The following is a 17857-nucleotide window of genomic DNA, read 5'->3' as shown; positions in this document are numbered from 1 at the left end:
ATTACATTTAATCACCGAGCATTATTCAAGCAACCAGTACCCAAAAGCTGTCAGTAAAGCCCGATCACCAGCTACTGAACTAGCAGCACACTGTTCAATCAGCTACACGGCCGCAGGTTAATCAGCTGCGTCGCCAGCTCCATCGTCAGCTCCACAGCCGTTACGGCCAGCACCACAGCCGTCAGCTGCAGTCCCGTCAACCCCGCCAACCAAGGTCAACTTCACAGCTGCCACGGTCAGCTCTAATCACCGTCAACAGCTCTGATTAGCTGAAAATAAACCTAACACCGTGTACTATGAATGCCACAGACATATACGATAACACGTAATGACTTTATATACAGTAAGCTATATAAATTCCATTATCGGCACAACATTTAAAAAATAAACACATTCAGAAGTGAACATACATGTGTCCGAGAAGAATCATATGGTACTAAACGTTTCATAATAAAATGCAACTGCTAATATAGATCTCCTCTTCACACGCATACAAAAATAAAAAAATTTTACATTATATTACGCAAGCCGAAGTTACATAGAAAGTACACGAAAATAAACATGTTAGTACGATAGTTATAACCTACAATATACATAGGAAATTAATAAATAACTCGCACACCTCTACATCTGAATGTTTGCAAGTCCTTAAGTAGACTTCTCACTGACAAGACGTTCCGTAATATAAAGATATTCGTCATACAGTCATGTAATTGTACAGAGACGATGTAGCCTTGCATCGTCTTTGCGCGTGATGAATATTGTTTTTTTTTTCCATCGAAAGCACTTCGCACGTGGAGCATAGGACAAACCTAACTCACTGTCTCAAACTATTGTAGAATATACATAAATCATCATCGGGTATCTTTCTACACAACAAACGAAACCTGAGTACATGTATTTAAGAAATAAATGGATTTATACAATTACATGGTAGTAATAGCTGCCTCGCTTGGCTTTCGCTCATCATTAAGACGTTCGTGTTTCGACAGGTTGGCCTTGTGTCAGGATAATGTAAGTAGGTAGGACATAAGACTGCATATCTGCGGCATTGTGTACCAGTCATATATATCACTATAAACTACAACAGTGCGGACATCGTAGTGATATGGCTGAAAATGTGTTAAAGCTATGTTCAAGATCCGAATCTCTCTCTCTCACACACACACACGCACACACACACACACACACACACACACACACACACACACAGATATATATATATATATATATATATATATATATATATATATATATATATATATATATATATATGCTCATGAAAGAAACAATCAACATGTTGTACTGTGATATCACTTTACATAATGTCTCTACCATTCCAGGAAAGTATTTTAGATTTAACCCAACTATACTTATGATGTGAACAAATAACAAACGAATAGATATTATGGAATTGGCATGAGTGCTTATTCAAAGGACTATTCCCTGTAATTACCAACACTGTTAAATTGCTTATTATTTAAACATCGTCCTTTATCAGCCGCTTTAGGCTAAAATAACGTTTATTAGAAGTTCCATAGAATTTTTTATCTTTATTCTAAGTTATATGGAACCTGTTCGCTTGCTTTTCATAAATCGTATGTAAGTAGGTACAGAGCCACGTTTAGCAAGAAATGTGAAAAGTGCAGATTTATCTACTAAGGGATCAAAATTACACACAAAGAATTTTTCGGCTTGAATTTTGAATCTGTAAATGAAACCATTATTATCCATACAATCCTTATCATCATCTTCATTCTGCGTATCCCGATACTTTGTGAGCATGTGACTTGAAAAGTGTGCAATTCTGACAAGAATAATTGAGAAACCATTAACACAATTTCTACTTAAGCTGTGAGTGGCAAACCTGGAACAATGTGTAATTGAAGCATTGACAGCACTGTCAGATATTATACATGGATAAATATCTCCCTCATAATCTATTTCTATATTATATTACTCTGTCATATTATTACACTGATCAGGGACTGTTTCACGCTAAGTAGCCGACAATCTGAGTTCACGATTTGGTACAGGAGGCAGTGAGCTGGTCTCTATAGGTACTATCTTTATTCATCTCTTCGTATTTGAAACGTGCTAAGATATTGGGTTCTCACCTTTAGTAACACCTTATATCCAGCATTTCGCCAGTACTGGTAGTTATAAATTATAATTTTGCACTTCAGAATTACTCATCTTTATCAGACTCTTTAGCATAAACAGTTCGTCCTCAAACTCCAAATAGTTCAGCTGAGTTATTCATTCAGTGGTACACACTCAGGCTTTCAAGATTTATTATGTGTCTCCATTTGAATTAGTTGTCAACAACGGAGACCGCGTTTGTGAAACGTTAGTACACTGAGTTGTGGTTTTACTCTGAATAAACAGATGAGAAGAGCTCACAACGTTTGACAACGTAGCCAGTTTGTTTATCGCATACACGTCTTCGCCCTCCAAATTTGATAGGAGACCATGACTATCGTTAGATAATTTGACTGCAAAAGATTCATTGCAATTGCGTTGGAACCGCCTTAACATTATTCCCCAGCAGAAAATATTTTGTCCCCTTCACTATTTCAGACATTATCTGTGTAAGTTCATCGATCTTGACTTCCTCCGAAATGAAATTTATGAGGATTATATTTTGTGAATTTTGCTTTGGGCAATTGCTGTATAAAATTGGCTATTGCGCTCGCTTCATCTGGATACCAATCACCACACACTGCCTCAGCATCTGCATTAATGTATTCAGGACTGTTGATCTCGTCATATTCTACTGGTTGTAAGCTACATATCTACAGCAGCATTTAATTCAGCATTTTAAAGCAACGAAACACAACAGTTTACTGCTGTTAAGATAGTACATGCAAATGAGATGCATCATGGGTTGATACTTTCAGAATTTCTGTGGCTTAAAAAAGGTACTTAATGTCATGACACTATTATCCAAATCTATCACAAGAAAACATCAAACATGGTTCTAATGTATGAACTATATATATATATATATATATATATATATATATATATATATATAATATATATATATATGCTGTAAGCACTATATATTGTAACATTTTTAAAATGCACACAATTATATTTTTATACTTACTTCTAATTCAGAATATTCTTTTGCGTATGAAGTGCGCCTGTTCTTAGGACCCCGTATTTGTAGAATCCCAGTTTGAGGTACTGCAGCTTTTTTGTTTGCCAATATGAAGCAGATAGTACATGTTGACGTAAAATGTATGTTATAAGTAAAAGTAATAAAAGGTGTTGTTGTTAAAAAATGCCATGTCAGTGCTAGTATAAGGGATATTGAAGAATATATTTTGCTTCAATTACTGACATTTTGTTTTTATTGTCTATACTTTTCACTATGTTGCCTGTATTTGAGCTAAATTGGCCTATCACCTACTCATACTGATTAGTTACTGCATCGGATAATATGAACCAGATTTTCAGGGCAATCCTGTTCATATTTTGCTATACAAATATATTATCTTAATACTGAATAAAAAATGGAACACACTACAAGAAATAAAGTAACTGAATTTCTGTTCGAATCCAAAGTAAATACACAAACGTAGTTAAATAAATACTCAGTCACTATAATTGAAATTGCACCACCAATCGATCTTTGAATTTCATAACGTATTTCACATTCTGTCATGAGGTTAGAGAGGAAATCTTAGTTTGGTCTAATAAAAAGGGAAATAGAGTCATATTGTGAATGCTGGACTTGCAAACAATTTGTCCATTTTATCTGGAATGAAATGATGTTGTTTATATGTAGACCCAATTAAAGTCTGTTATCTTGTGATGATGGATTGGATTATTAGCTGGTCTATACCGTACGTGGCTTGAGAGACTGACCTTATTGTAAGCTGCACGAGTTTTTTTGCTGATAGTTCGGAAGCATAAGGTGGAAAATATGAATTTCATGTAATTGACATTTTCAAGAAAAGACATGATTAAATATTGTTTCTTAAGGAATATCAAATTCATTTTGTTTTGGGGTGCCGTAAATTATTCTTTCGATTGTGATTTCTGTCAGAAATGTAGTCTCAATTACACTACAGTGTCTCAATATGTGGAACCCATTGTGATTTTGATTAGCAGAAATAAGTAAAAACATTTTGATGAAATTCAAAATGCAGAAAGGTATATGCATATGTATTGCCATTGTTGTTACGAACTAGATAACATTTATTTTTTATTCCCCAATCATTTGTTTGTATTGCTCACTCCTTTCATGCTCTTTATTGGCGGAACCCCATCTACTTGGCCTGTGTTACTTGTACTGCAAATCAAAACATTTTTCCAACATGGGGACATTCGGCCTGTGTGCATGAGTCCATTTTGTCACCCCAAATAAGGCCCTTTTGTAATCTTGTCTTAGTGGCTGTGAAGCTCTTGCTTTTGTACCAAAACCCCCTTGCTTGGATTGACTTGTAATGCTATTCGTCTCTGAATGGGACGGAACAATTGTCCTTGACCTAAATGTGTCATTCGGTTTTATTTTTTATTGACTCTAGAGAGCATGGCACAACGTCTGAATCAATAGATTTGGGAATCGCTATGAATATATCTGCTAAATTAGTGTTTGAACGATATATTTATATCTTCAATTCTGCATGTCTAACGTATATTGTCATAATGCCATCATTAAATCGTTTGATTGGTTGAAAGTTGTTTTGACTTAGTGAGCCCATCCACATCATCTTTATCATCACTACTTTCATATAGATTGAACAGATTGCTTAGTTCATGAACAGAGAACTCTATTAATCAAAAGCTCCGGTCTCTGATATATGAGCGTCCATTGTTTGTTTACAATAGAAGCAGCACCTAAAACACAATACTATTTCGATATGCTGCACGATTATGACAATTTGAAGTCAATAGAGGAGAATAAAATGAGTTTATAATAATTGAATTTGAAATATAGGGTTTGTTCAACTATTCCTACTTGTAAATTAACTAGATGGGATATTCATCTACGCGTGCTTGTGTTTTATTTAAAACGGCTGTTTAGCTACTCGTACTTGTATATTAACTAGAAGGGTTGTTCATCGCCTCATACATGTATTCTAACGACATGATCTGCTGAGTGGCTCATTATTTTATCTTAACTAAAGTAGATGTTCACTCTTCACCAGATCGTTCTTGGTTAGCTATGGGGCCGTTCAATACTATTTTGCCTGTTGCAAAAATCACACCTTGCCGTGTTATTTGAGGTCATTAGGTTTTTCATGGTTCAATTCATGATTGATCATCATTAGAATCGTATCTCAATCAAGATAAAAATACCTTAAAATAGGCATACAGGAAACACAGTAAAGATCTTGACAGTTTGACTGGTAGAGATAATATATTTGCATGTCCGCCTGTTTATCGTGTCATAAACTAGACTCACTATCCTGGTATGAAACGCTCCATCAGTTATTCAGTAAAACAGTCCATGTATTCGTAAATAATAAGTCATTCGTATGAACGTTAGTTCGTTCGTACGTACATAAGCTATCAAGTGGCTAAAACGACGAGTATGCACTCACAGTTTGGAAACTACTTTCAGATGAATTTCAGAATATCACGATCGCCGATTCATTTTCACAGCAGTTTTATTCAGAAGCTTGATGTATAGAATCGTCTTTTTGTCATTGGATGTACCCAGTCTGAATTAATGGCATTACTAGAGTAAACGTCGTCTGTCATTTGATATACCCAGTCTGAATTTATGGCATTTCTATAGTAAACTTCGTTTACTAAAGTCTTTAATTTTATCTTGTTTTTATTGTCTATTCTATCTTATCGTTTACTGTCAAAGGAAACACACAACTGAACATCATATTAGCTCTGCTGTCTTTAATCGATGCTTATCATCTTATGAAGTCTATATTCACGCAATTGTTCCATGTCTTACTATGTTTATATAAAACAATCAAACATAGCCAATAATTGATCCGCCTATATTCTATATTCACGCAATTGTTCTACGTCTTAGTATGTTTTATATAAAGCAATCAAACATAGACAATAATGGATCCGCCTCACACGCTCGCTCGGTTATTTGTACAACTAGAATTTTTTTAAAGCAAATTCTTGCCACTCGTGAATGAATATTTCAATCTCATTGGTAGTTATGCAAGGATTTATGTGTACCATAGCGCATATCAGATCAAAATTACGTCAGCATATATGTGTACTTTAGCATCAAATGTTATTAAAGCATTATTGAGTGCTTGGCAACCGTTGCGTAGGACCTATAAATGCAAGCAAACTATAGGAATAGTAGTCATTCAAGTGATATCACATCTAAGTAAGCGATTGATTCCGATATGGAACGATTTTCGAAACAGGTTTAAAATGTTAATATTAATTAAAATTTAAAACAAATTGTACATGAAGGATCTGTAAGGGAAAATTAACCAGTTGCGCGTGTAACACAAATAGTCGTTGAACCAATAATGTGAACAAATACAATTGAAACTGATCGAATGCTGCTCTGCGATATCGCTCAGTGCAATATTTCGAGTGTCTAAATGAGTGGTTTGTCGGAAGCAAACAATGCCATACACTTTAAATTCCTTAAAGATAAATTACAGGTAATCCAACAAAACTCAGAAACCGGAATGACCTAAATCAGCTTATCAACGTGCATGCGAAAAATAAATCAAAAGAACGTTTGTTCAACAAGGCTCAAGTGCCTACTTTAAACACTGTGGACATATTTTTGTGCTGTTAGTTTGTCGCTAAGATATGGAGGTTATTAAAGATGTCTACTTATCCCTCAGTCATGACGACATGTATTGTAGCACAATGAATACAGAAGAAAAAGTAATAAACATGCTGAATCGAGGTTTTGTCATTTTTTGTAGGACTTCTGTCTGTGTTGTGTTTTGGTTGCATTAGTCATAAAAACAATATTATCCTAAACTTTATCATTACGATATTAGTTCGGAAACGTCAATAAACTTAAAAATGATTTAGGAATGGAAAATGTATTCCCACCGTTCACAGTGAGACGTTATGAACGTCATACTCTTGTGATGATTGTTCGAAGTAAATACTACAGCGCCAAAGGAAAGTTTTTCTCCGACCTATCGTCGTGATATTGTGACTTACATATATTATTCGTAATTCTGTTTAGCGTCCAAAGGAGTGAAAATCCCTGGAAATATAAAATGATACAGGAGATTCTTTGTAATTTTGTCTATATTATTATTATACCGTTAACAATGTCAAGTGGTAGATGAAAATCCAACAGTAAATCACTCATTTTACTTTTTTGTACGGCACCAGGTGGCCGAAAGGCATAACGTTCTCGCCTTTATTGGTTACTTTCCACTTTTTCTATGTTCGCGTGGGTTCGAGTCTCAGGCTCAGCCAAAGTGAGCATGTGAGCAAGCTGGTCTTTAGCTTCCCGTGGTCGGTTGTTCTTACATGTTTTTCCCGAGTTAAACCCCAAACAAATACAACAAATACACCATAATTGTTATTGCAAACAACCAGTTGTTCGATAAATATTTATTTAAACCTTCTACACGTGCAGCCGAATAATGAATATTTTAATAAAATTTTGCTAAGTATGGAATCTTGTACGAGAAATTACAGAATACATTCCTGTATGGTTATCAGCCAGAAGGACAATATTATTATGTCTTTGATAAATACTTCTTGCCGTATTATCGTGAAGACCACGAAGATCAATATCAATATCACTATGGCGACACTAACTTCACCTAACGAGTTGATGCGTGTCTGTGATCAATATAAGAAATATATACCCATCATACTCAACTCAAGAAAGTTATCATTCAAGTTGAATGAACCCCACAAATGGAGGAATCTAATCGAAAAATGGACCGCATATGATTTAATTTCTTTTCTAGCTACCTTTTGGGTGGGAATGCCATCATTACTTGTACATGCGTTTTAAAAACTGGCGGTAAAATAGATGCTACTGATTTTGAAAGGTAATGAAACATTTTCACTTATGTATGCATGTGGGGTCATGGGTCTCTCTCTCTCTCTCTCTTTATATAGTTGAGGCCCGGATAATGACCGATATAATTAGTATGAATTAGTAGGCCCTGAAAGATATCAATATCAAACTTCAATGTGGAAAGATCCCCAACATTATTCTGACAAACTTTGTGTCTTATCCTAATTCACGGAATTGTTAAAGACAGTGAAAAGACTGACTTAACTTTATTTCATTCCAGTGTCTAGTGAAATCGATGTCACTTTCTGAATATGAATAATGTGTTGACTTCGACAATTCAATTATCAGGATTCAGTCAGAAGGCATACCTGTTTATCAATGATTCATTTATATATTGGTTTGCATATAAAAGTTATTTGCCAATGAAAACTGCGTGGAAAATCTTCTCATATGTAAAGTGAATTTAAATATTATCACCAAAGGTTGTAGACTACTGTGCATACTCATTTATTCTATAACGTATACATTTAAAAAAACACAGATGAGAGTAGAAAAGAATGTCAGTAAATCATATTTTATCTATAGTTAGTTGGTCTAAAATCTGAAACATAAGGCAAGAAACATCAATATAATTGCACATTGGAACCATTGCCCCACGTGAAAAATAAGCCTCACTGTTTACGTGTTATAGTACACAACTATTCCTAGTATTTTTAAAAAGGTCTTTTTTCAAACAAGCATATGAATATATCACAATAAGATAAAAGCGTTTCGTTTCTAAAGAAACGAATCATCTTCCATTCTTGAAAATCTATTAGGTAAACTTGCATCTCTATATTAAACATAAACGAACTCATCCGGAAATCACATATTATGAGAAAGATTGACAACTGAGTTACGGCCCAGCATGACTCGCGATGCAGTGAGTATAGGCTTGGAAGCACACGTCTGCATTACAAGACTTCATGTTTGAAACAAATAATTCCTATAGAAATTCTAATATCCTTTAAACAGAGCAGAGAGTATGTCGTCTGAGAAATCTATATAAAATGGAAAACCAACGTTTTTGTACAACCCTATATTGGGTACTGCTGGTTATGGCATTTTCAATGGAAAAGCTATGAAAAGCAGGAATATATCTTAAAGGTTCAAGTTCAAGACCAGTCGGAGACTATAAAAAGGCAGGTGTCATAAGCTACATATAAATTAAGACTGGCGGAATATTTGCAACTAATCTACCAGTACGCTTGACAAGCGAGGAATTTCTATAGCCCACAAGGACGGGCGTGCTAGAATGAAGTTATTTGCGGAGTTGTGTAATATAGATATGATTTCATCATCCCTTTTCACATAAATATGATTTTGGCGTGAACTGATATGTGTACATATCGAACTTACCTAGAAATAAATAAAGAGTGATGTTATAGGTGACTCATATTGTTGGGTGTGAATTGAAATACATGTGGTTTGGAGTTACCTTCAAATAACGAGCTTCATAACGGATTTGAGACTAGAGGAAGATGCAGTTATACAAAAAACCTTGCGTGACATGCATGGGGCTATAATTTGAATTGACTAGAACAAAAGCAAGGAGAGTGGACCAACTCCCAACCCCATTTAATACTACCGAAATTTCGGCCTGGTTTAGAAACATCAACGCAGGTTGGGTTCGTGAGCCCTGGCAGGCCCTACACGCATGTCTGCAGGGGCGCTATGCTGGACCAGCTTATAATCTAACGATTTAGACCCGAGAGTTCCTTCTAGATTAAAAATATTCGTGTAAACCTATGGAGATCTCGCGGTTGGGGTAATACAATCGATATGTTATTTAATCAAGATCATATCGAGGCCAATGCTATATTTTGTGTTTTATTATTAAAAAAACTATTGCAATGAATCCATGTGGAGTTTTCTGAACATATACAAATATGTTTTTAAACTGAGATATGTTCATATCTCCGGAGAGCAAAGTCTGATGAATAGCCCGCAGCGTATATGCGTATCTGCGCTGTTAAAGATAACCGACAAATTACAGTTACCGGTAATCATTTTGTAGATTTGAGTATATCCCTGTGCAACGTAAATGACATCCATGTTTTTATGCCTGTCTCGTGAAAATATTCGGGCTGGATTTGTTTGCTTGTCATGTATTACTTCGTCGTACACCACAAGATTATTAATATTAGCATCAAGATCTTTCGCGCATAAAAGTAAAGATCCGCAATAATGACATATATCTGTTGTAAAGTTTGATTCACTCTTTGAAGCCGATACATATAAAATATAAGGGAGTCACTGGCTAACTGATTGGTAAAAAACGGTGATGAGAGGTAAACTAGAGGTGGGAGTCTAGCAGTAGCAGGCGATTAATTGTCAGATAATTTATAATGGAATCGATTTATTATAGTCAAAGAGGGATACTGGAAAAGTACAGCGATTATGAAATTTGCTGATGTAGCAGGTGTAAAGCATGATGTTGCTGTATATTGGCTATCTAGACAGGCAAAATGGCACATTTACCTACACCACGAAAAAGATGCAATATGCATGGTATGTGTCAAAATACCCAATCCTCTGTTGTTCCTGATGACAAGGTAAGCACACGCACATACAAATACGCGTTGACGGTCGTCAATGTTGCTCGTAGATACAAAGAAGCTGAACCATTATCAACAAAAACAGCAGCTGAATTCGCAGCCGTATTCGAACGAATGTATCAACGTGGCGGTCTATTTTGGTGTGTGTGTGTGTGATTTGGATTTTTAACGTAGCTTGAACAATTGTTCAGTCATATCGCTACGATGTCTGCAGTGTGGCAGTTTATAGTGATGTTTAGCACTGGGACATCATGCCGCAGACATGTAGCGTGATGTCCCATCCAGTCACATTATACTGACACCAGGTCGACCAGTCCTAACACTAACTCTTAATGCTGAGCGCCAAGCGAGGCAGCTGTTAGTACCATTTTTGTAAGTCTTTGGTATGACTCGGCCGGGGATTGAATCCCCGACCTCTCGCATTTGAGGCGGACGCTGTAACCACTACGTCACCGGAGCGGTGTATAATGTGGCTACTGCAAGGAATATTGTGGAGTAGTAGCATCGGTAATGCAGAAGTATGTTAAAATCAGACGTGGACACACCATACTACATCATGATCAGGCAATGGCTGAACGATTGAACACTTGCGATTGTTTGGACATCAGTACTCTCAAGAATGGAGGAACGTCGCGAAATGGACGATCGATCTCGTGAGTGGGTTGCAAGACTGTCATGAGTGATAACAACGTTAAACACCATTTATATAATCGCGCATAAATGCATACAGTGTAAGCGGTTCCGGGTCTCATAGAAACCAGTGCTGGGTAGCAGAGTTACAGTCCAGTATTTATATGAACCTGTGAACTTGAAGTCGGCAAAGAAAGCAACTGATATTATCTGGAGTGTAACCACACATAACATTTCCAGCGTATTAAGATCTACGAGTAAGCCTGCAATCTACAGACTAGATTCAGGGGCTCTTCAACGTGGATTTGTCCGTCAACAATTAAAGGTAATTCTTGAAATTACACAATTACCACCAGCGCGGATTCGCTAGCGGCCCGCGTTACTCGCATGGTAGCTAGCTTCCCTGCATCGGTTACATTCAAGACATGTCAGCATGACATGTTTGCGATTATTTTGTTGTTTCATCGTCATCATGAATTCGGGATCAAGACAACACTCGCGTTTATTTTTCTTGTCATCTCGCTAATAATCAGCTATGTTGTGTATAGGGAACTTCACGGTGAATCGCCTGCGGTTGATTATTATTGCCCTTTGACGGGTTCTCAGTACTGGGTGGACATATAGCTGGGACATTCTTGTAACTTGGACCATAGGACGTGGTCATCTATGATCCACATAGTGATATCTGAGATAGCTAATCCCTACGATGAATGAATTTTTTTTATTGCATCCCAGAGTCTATAGATACATGTAGGTTATCATTAAGAACAAGTTTTTACTGAATTCTAGGTTCTATTAAACCTGGAATCTCTACGAGAACATTCTGAAGATGCATATCTTTCGAGTAGATAACACAGTGGGACTGTCAGTTCAGGACATTTTTCCTTATGAAGCTTAAATAATTCAGATTAAAGTGAATCGCGAACTATTTTCCCTAATTCAACTATCAGATCAGTAGAGCATCATAAGTTCCAGAAACCATACATTTTTGTTTCAGGGTTTACACTAAGAATTAATTCACAGTCATTCCTATCAGAATGAAGTCGTATTATCGTTTTTAACTATTTCAGTGATTTATCTATGATCATCTAAAATCTATTCATAATAATTGACATCATATTTTAGCCAGCGATGTGGCGATTCTCCTGTAAGTGGAGGATGGTTTCTTTTATCTTCATACAAGATAATATCAGTTTATTTTGTTTATAACTAATCAAGAAACGTTTTCAGAATAGGGTCATTCAAATAAACAGTTTTATGTCTTGAAACATGATCATTTACTGATGGTTCTATGACGGTTGTGCTAAATCACAACCAGTATAATACTCAGGTAGTGGTTTATAATATGCTTATTCCGAAAAACTATGTATTTCTTCATTCTATATTCTCCAGTGACCACAAGGCGATTCCTCATATATATCGGAAGATCGCCTATAAGTTCTATTTTTGATTAACTTATGTAGAATGAATCTGTGCCGGCTGTAACGTTGCCACTGGGAAATTAGTTGATCGTCAATAAGAGATTTATTGATGCACATGCGATCAATGATGCACCAAGTAAATTGTGGAGAATCGTCCTAATAGTAGCTGAGAAAATCGCCCATCTTTGTTCCATTGGGTAATTTTGCACTTCCCTTGGTGGCTAATATAAATCTGTGTACTGTATCAGCGATTATAAAATCAAGTTTTGTTTCATCCAGGAATAACTTTGACCAACGGCGCCTGCTATCAGATGAGGTTCCTTGTGTAAACTGACCAATAAGTTTTCGACACCTATCTTTTGCAAATCCTTTATCGCTTTTTTATCACTTTCTGCATCCGGTGGCCAGACGTCTTTCTGAGGTCTATACAATTTTATTGCTTCACTTACATTCAGAGACTTTAGTGTATTTTCTTTTGCGCAGTCGTCACAGGAATGTATCTTCAGATCTGATTTGTTTTAGTGTCTTCCAAACAGTGCAGTATAACTGGTTGAAAAGCTTCTGAAAATGTAAATGATTCTTTCTCGGCGCACCCAGTAATGTCAATGAGATTTCCATGGAAATCCCGTAGAGGTTCATTCATTGGGACTCGAATCACTTCATGCGTTGGGTGTCCAAATCGCATAAAATACTGGTCACATTTGCCCATTCTAAGAAAACTTGCAGGATATCAAGCTCCATCATCGACTGAAATCATAGCTTGTATTCTTGGACCACCTCCCCTGCCAATAATTCAATACATGAACGCTGAGATCCTCAAGAACATTTTTTGGTGCTTTTGGCCATGATTTTGTGAAGAGCAAAATGAGCAACAACAGATGAGATTGTAAAACTAATATTGAACACTCCATCAAGGAAACGTTTTTCATATGTATATTTTAATGCCACATATGTTTTCTGCTCATTAAGAGATTCTGGGCGATAAAGTTTGCAAATGGTAGCAATAATTCCGAATCCCAAATTCCGAATCTCTCTCGGATAGCCATGGTGATACTGGATTGGTTCTGCTAATTTAAATATTTTCAGAAAAATATCGCTTTATAAAATCTGACAGTATTTTTGAGGTCCAAAGTTTTTGTGTTCGCAATCCTTGTGTAAGCATTATGGTCAATTATTACTACCGGGGCGCCTCTCATTCTATAATTGCCGGAATCGTACAAACACATTAGTTATTGTTTTGTACTATTATAGGGAATTCTAATTTTTTTCAGACCTACCGACACCTTTGATTTTGGTTCCATTCTCTCTAACACGTTTATCCTTTTTGTTAATCTTTTCGCGCCGTGATTTTGTTCATCCATGTCTTCGTTTTGCGTTCACAAACTGTTATGTGACAATATGTACTACGTAGTTAACGAAAGTTAGGCTTGCCCTTCCTTGCCGCACTGGCAGAAGAGCAGTTAGGTTCGTGTTGTTCATTAAATAAATCGTATGAACAACAGGTGTTACTAGATAAGACATTTGGTAACAACGTTTATCAATACCACTCAACATTCCAGGCTAAGAATTTTGTCTAAAACGACCATGTATTGGCCACGTTTTCGTGATTCGCGAGCAGGTTCGAGTTTATGTTAGATTATTCAACTCAACAAATCATCTCGCTCGACGATAAATTTGTTCCTAGTAAAGAATCACTTCTCTGTGTCATACACTGGACGACAATCAATGATCATCTGTGATATATGGTCATTCATTTTATCATCGATTAAAGTAGTTTCGCGGAGATTATCAGTTCCGAACGTTGACCAAATATGTTCTGCACCATCTTGTGCCATTGTAAATCATGTGGAATTTTTGGGAGTTTTTGTTACTAGGGCTAAATGTTACTTTGTCAAAATCAAACCTTGTAGTAGCTCCACTAGGCTTAATCATATATATTCTTGCAAACACATCATTAAATAAGCTCGCTTAAATGCTTGCTCCCTTTTACCATTATATATTTTACATAAAAAAATCATCATTATTACAATTTATATGTGTAAATAATATAAAAATGTACCAAGACGTGCAGGGCGATTACTGCGGATTTCATATGATCCAAATAAGACAAGGAACAACAGGACCAAAGCTTTGTTTAATATGTTCCAATGGTATTACTGGTAAAATCTAATTATGTCATAATTGTGGGAGTCGTAACTATCGCGCTCTTGAGTGGTATTATCAGAAAAAGAGAGAACAAGGAAACAAATGCCAACAGTAGGGGAGTATTTAGAGGTGTAGAAATAATGGCAGTGGTTGTGAATAAGTTTTTTTTTTTTTAAAAAATGGACAATTAGAAAAATATTATTATATAAAGGCTGTTAGTATCATCTGCAACGACATCATCGACGAATTAATCGATTATATTGATACATTTAAATCTAAACACTATCTGTTGACATAGATACTCAACGAATATAGTATCAGAGAGACGTTTGCTGAATTAAATAACAAGACAAATATGTCGCGTGTTCGCTTTGATGAATAGACAAGGGAATTACATTCTACGTTCATGTGTTCCTTAAAGTTTGCAAACGACGCTACCTATGCTGAACATGGCCATGGAGTTTTTTAATTATGCACATTTTAAGCACAGTAAACATATTGCAACATTTGCCCATATCTGATGTTTGAAGCTAAGGATAAACAATTAAAGTTGGAGAAAGGTCTGTTAGAAACCAAGAATAGCTTCGGAAATCGCTCGCTGGGTTCATTTATTCGTCAAACTTAGCGCAAAACCGAGTTAGAAATGGCTTCTGACAAAAAACGGCCTATTTTTTTGTACAAATGAAAGTACACTCACAGGAAAGGCAAATTTCATTAAACCAGGTGATGTTTTTTAACGTTGGGGTTGGGTTGGGTGAGGTTGGGTTGGGGACACTTAGAAGAGGGCCGTTCGTATTTTTGTTATCAGTGACGTAACTATAAATCTTGGTTCCGAAATTCCACTGGATAATAAGCAAGCGTGACGTAATGCATAAGCTCCAGACTGTAAATTAGATGGTCATATTTTCAAATCACACCATGGATTAAAAATATTTTTCGATATAGTGATGACACGGCTGGGCTTGTTTGTTATGACGTAAACTGAAAGCCAACTTGGCAAATATATGATTGGTATTAATTATCTAAACACACATACTTCCTGGGATGGTCAAGTCGCTTGAGCCTCTGAACCTTCTAAGATGTCGTTTGACACCTTAAGTCAGTGATTCTCAATCTGTGTGCCGCGAGAGATTTGCAGGTGTGCCGTGGGAGTTTTGAAAAATATTTAAAATTGCTAGCGTTTTGAAACCTTGAAAATATCGAAAACTTAAATGGTAAATCAATGTCGCAAAAGTTAAAAAAGTAACATATATAAAAACCCAATCTCTGTCAGTCTGTCATTCGTTGCTTCCTTTCGCAACACGAATATGAATATGGATGGGTGACTAATCCATTCGGGAATAACGAAACAACAAAACTTACAACCGAAGAAGAAGAACAGCTCATCGATTTAAAAAACGATAATTTTTTTCAGTCAACATTTCCGGAAAAGAGCCTGGATGAGTTTTGGATATCAATCAAGAAGTCATATCCTGCAGTCAGTTCAAAAGCAATCAAAGTAATTCTGTTATTTGTGTCTTCGTGGTTTTGTGAGTTTGGATTTTCAGCATTGACTGAAATCAAATCAAAAACGAGAGAGAGAGACTTCTTAAAATCGACAGTGAAATGCTCGCTTGTTTTTCGACTTTGGAGTCTCGTTTCAATCTGATTTGCTCTCGAAAGCAGGCACATCTTTCACATTAAATTTAAAATTAAATATCTATGTAAAAATAAATAAGTTCTTCACTAAGGTATGTGATAATAAAAAATGTTGAAATTATTCCACTTGCCAAGCCCATAGGTAAAATTATGGGGATCGTTTGAAAACACGTGGCCAAAGTATTTTCTAGGACCAGGGTTCAAGATATTACCAGAACAGGATTTGTGTCGATACGAGTCTCAGACAGAGTTAACTATTTCAACTATGGAATAGGACTAATTGATTGGAAGACTGGAGTTCTGCTCAAGAAAAATATTACAAATAATTGGCAAATTATGAATATATTCTCTTGCTTGGATCAATACAATGAATCTGCCTTTTTAAAAGTGAGTGTAAATAAGCAGTAATGTGAGCGTTAAAAGTACGAATCATTCACCTAAGAAACAGTTTACCACTCCGTATAAACTGAAAGATTGTATCTCACCGTCGTAATCGTGCTCCTACGTGTGTTTTCATGTGTCAATTCTATAAAGATAGATGCGATAAAAGCACTCGACTAAGTTGAAGCTGAAGATTTGGAAGTCTGAAACTATATTACAAATACCAACAGTTTGTACTTGTCGGGCCTTTGATGTTCCGTCAAATCAAACCGTTTCCTTCGTAGTTTTGATACTTCCAATAGAAGTCGAAAAGTTCATTTGGAGTAATATGGAAAGATTCAATGACTTACAATGTAGGAGGAGATTGTAGAAGTAAATTTTTCTTTCCATGTAAACTATGATCAGGGACAATAACCAGAACCACAGCTGTTTTCGGTTGCTATGGTGGAACGATATTCTATACCTTTTACGTGCTCATTCAGTGGAAATATTTTCATAATTTGATTTTAAAAAATGGATGACGTCGTTGAACCTAGACTAACTGAACTTTAGATATTCGCTTGTTTGGGAAAAAAGAAACTGTAAAAGTATGACCGGTCATCATCCTAATCACAGATTGTCTTACGTTTTTATGAATAATCAACGGTGTAAATACATATGTGTAATATTGTTGGTCTCAATAGTTATTTCTGCGTGTGGTTGCTTCATGCGCAGCAGGCCTATACTCACACTCACCCAAGGGTATACGTACACACAAAAGCAAACATATAACGCACAAACAATCCAAGGACAAGTAACCCTTGGGGAATCTCGAATTTTTACATAAACTCATTTAACGGGACAACCAAGTTTCTCCGACGCGGGTGTTAAAATCGGGAACATTACTACCTTGCGCTCAGTAATATAGAATGCTCGGAACGATGACTCCATTACAAACTTGGCGAAGCAGCAATTGACCACAATACACATTAAACAAATAAGGCAACGTAAAATATCGTCATTCCGCAAGAAACAATTATCTAACAGTTACTCGAAACATGTTCGAGTTGAAATATTCCGTACAAAGGATGAATCTCGTCCAAAGCAGCCACGTGATT

Source organism: Sinohyriopsis cumingii, chromosome 18 (genome assembly GCF_028554795.1).
Source record: "Sinohyriopsis cumingii isolate HCF-2022 chromosome 18, ASM2855479v2, whole genome shotgun sequence".
In the NCBI taxonomy this organism is placed as follows: domain Eukaryota; kingdom Metazoa; phylum Mollusca; class Bivalvia; order Unionida; family Unionidae; genus Sinohyriopsis; species Sinohyriopsis cumingii.
Note: the sequence above shows the minus strand (reverse complement) of the source record.